The 3,227-nt window shown below is 40.0% G+C and overlaps 1 protein-coding gene across 4 annotated transcripts in view; it reads left to right on the top strand.

Moving 5' to 3' along the window:
• The first annotated feature begins 236 nt into the window (after window positions 1-236).
• exoc3l4 (exocyst complex component 3-like 4) overlaps window positions 237-3,227 on the top strand; it is a 57,102-nt gene continuing 54,111 nt past the window's right edge. For 2 of the 4 annotated variants that reach the window (XM_061886792.1, XM_061886791.1), the window contains exon 1: window positions 237-536. The gene's annotated coding sequence lies outside the window, so the exon portion shown is untranslated. The remainder of the gene's footprint in view (window positions 537-3,227) is intronic. The other 2 variants (XM_061886789.1, XM_061886790.1) reach the window with 1 other exon arrangement.

Below are 3,227 nucleotides of genomic sequence, written 5' to 3'. Positions count from 1 at the left end.
ATTTGTGAAAATAAACAGAACAAAACTGAAAAGTGTCAATATTGCTATGCTTATATCGGTTCGATACCCAAAAAATGATTGATATCGACAAACCTGATATTTAATTGGACACGATCTGCCCACCTTGACGTTAAAGAGCGAACGCTGGATGTCGTCTTCTTCAATCCTGAGTCGAATTCCGCTGAGCAAAACAAAAACGAAACCCGAAAAAGGTGGATAACGTTCATATTTCCCGAGGTCCCTGAAGGCAGCAGCCGAACGTCACATTCCAGGTGTTCGGCGGGCATGGCGAGTGTTCGCATGGGTCAACGTGAGCCGAAGCACCCCAGAGAGGACGTGACGTCACAGCTCCTAATCCCTAACCCCGATTTGAAGGAAGCGGGAAGTTGCTCTTTGCCCCCACTTGCTTCTTTCCTGACCTCTGCAACGTACTTGTCCTCTTCCGCCCGGACTTCTGCACACGACACGCCACGCCACGGAAAGACAACGAGGAAAGACAAAAAGAAAGAAGGTGAAGTCCTTTTTCACCTGGCCAGGTAAGCGTTTTCGCTTTAAACACGTCTGGTTTTCTGCTTTTTAAAGTAAACACTGGCGTGCCAACCATCCATAATGTTGATAACGCATCAGTAATTAAATATAGTGTTAATTTGCCGCAGGTGTTGTGATTGTCAATGGCGGCAAACGCAAGTCATCATGTCCTCATTTACTTGAATTGATGTTTTATTAACAGGTGTTTATCTTTCACTTGTGTTGCATCTAAACTGGTCAACTTGATAACAAACGCGATTAAAGGCCTACTGAAATGAGATTTTCCTATTTAAACGGGGATAGCAGGTCCATTCTATGTGTCATACTTGCCATATTTTTGCTGAAAGGATTCAGTAGAGAACATCCACGATAAAGTTCGTAACTTTTGGCCGCTAATAAAAAAGCCTTGCCTGTACCGGAAGTAGCAGACGATGTGCGGTGACGTCACTGGTAGAGGAGCTCTTCACATCTGAACATTGTTTACAATCATAACCACCAGCAGCGAGAGCGATTCGGACCGAGAAAGCGACGATTTCCCCATTAATTTGAGCGAGGATGAAAGATTCGTGGATGAGGAAAGTGAGAGTGAAGGACAAGGGAAAAAAAAGACTATACAGTGCGAGCGATTTAGATGTTATTAGACAAATTTACTAGGATAGTTCTGGAAAATCCCTCATCTGCTTATTGTGTTACTAGTGTTTTAGTGAGATTACATGGTCGTACCTGCACAACCTGAAGGTTGGCCCCGCACCTTTCTTCAGCACCAGTGTTGTAAGCATTTAACCAATCTCGCGCACTTTGCAAATTATACGTCTTTTCCATTGTGCGCAAGCAGTATATCGCAAGACGAGATTTTGTGGATGGTTTAGTCAGTAACCCTACATTATTATATTTTATAAATAGTAGTGAATTATATTTATATAGCGCTTTTCTCTAGTGACTCAAAGCGCTTTACATAGTGAAACCCAATATCTAAGTTACATTTTAAACCAGTGTGGGTGGCACTGGGAGCCGGTGAGTAAAGTGTCTTGCCCAAGGACACAACGGCAGTGACTAGGATGGATAGGAATCGAACCTGCAACCCTCAAGTTACTGGCACGGCCACTCTACGAACCGAGCTATGCCGCCCCAAGTCATAACTACTACCAAGTTGTGGTAGTAGTTTAGTCGTGGATGTACACCATATAGTGGTTAGGGTTAGGGTTGGACTGATTTGAGGGCAATACTCAGTTATATTGTCCCGACTACAAATGAATACATTTACATAAGTATTTAATTATTTTGACACCACAAACATGTATTTGCGGCCATTGATTTGCAAAATGTGCACCACACGTTATTCAAATATATAGCTGGAAGCAATTTGCAAAAAGATTGCGCATTATACAAATTTACAAAATGCAGGTGCGCATTTTGCAAATTGCTCACATTGGTATTGTGCCTACAACAGCGGCGATGCCCATCTCTGCCCTTCTTAAGGGACCCTCTTCGAAACACGATCTTTCAAAATGACCGCTGCATAATACACTGTACTTTGTGTGTGTGGTCCAATCCAACCGTGTTCGCTTGACCGCTCTGTTCCACAGTAAAGCTTCACCGTCATCTTTCAGGAATGTAAACAATGAAACACCGGCTGTGTTTGTGATGCTAAATACGGCCGCAATCCACCGCTTCCCACCTACAGCTTTCTTCTTTGATGTCTCCATTATTCATTGAACAAATTGCAAAAGATTCAGCAACACAAATCTCCATAATACTGTGGAATTATGCGATGAAAAGAGACGACTTATGGCTGGGAACGGTGCTGGAACAAAATGTGTTCTACAATGCGTGACGCCACGCGCACGCGTCATCATACCGCGACGTTTTTGCATGATACTTCCGCGGGAAATTTAAAATTGCAATTTAGTAAACTAAAAAGGCCGTATTGGCATGTGTTGCAATGTTAATATTTCATCATTGATACATAAACTATCAGACTGCGTGGTGGGTAGTAGTGGGTTTCAGTAGGTTTTTAAAAACTTTCAAACACAACAAACACTTACGTATATACAAATACAAATCTTTACCAGACATAGTGTAGAAACATTATTAAACTGCCTCTTCTCTTTTCTCCTTGTCTGGTTGTGTGCTAATGTTAGCATGCTAACACTTTCTACTAGCTAATGTTGTATGTATAAACCTCAAAATGGTGCCGTCTTAAAGGGGAACATTATCACAATTTCAAAAGGGTTAAAAACAATAAAAAACAGTTCCCAGTGGCTTCTTGTATTTTTTGAAGTTTTTTTCAAAATTTTACCAGTCTGAAAATATCCCTAAATAAAGCTTTAAAGTGCCTTATTTTCGGTTCGGTACGTACCTCGGTTCAGAGGTCACGGTTCGGTTAATTTTCGGTACAGTAAGAAAAAAACAAAACATACATTTTTTGATTATTTATTTAACAAATTTGCTAAATCTTCCACCAAAAATATTTTGATGTGAAGTAATCAGAAACTTGGATAGGTCAATAATTCATAATAACATTGATTTTGATTCAATATTATGTTTTGAGCAATGACAATTTGGGAAAAAAAAACAGTTTTGTATAATTAGACAACGTTGCAACTTTTTTAAATTACATTTAGCCTTTAAGCTTTTTTATTTCACTTTTTTTTACGTTTTTGTTTATTTTAATAGTATTTTTGTAATGTGCCATGGGC

Source organism: Nerophis ophidion, linkage group LG24, assembly GCF_033978795.1.
Source record: "Nerophis ophidion isolate RoL-2023_Sa linkage group LG24, RoL_Noph_v1.0, whole genome shotgun sequence".
NCBI lineage: Eukaryota > Metazoa > Chordata > Actinopteri > Syngnathiformes > Syngnathidae > Nerophis > Nerophis ophidion.
The sequence above is the reverse complement of the archived record's forward strand: the minus strand, read 5'-3'. Positions and strand labels throughout refer to the sequence as shown.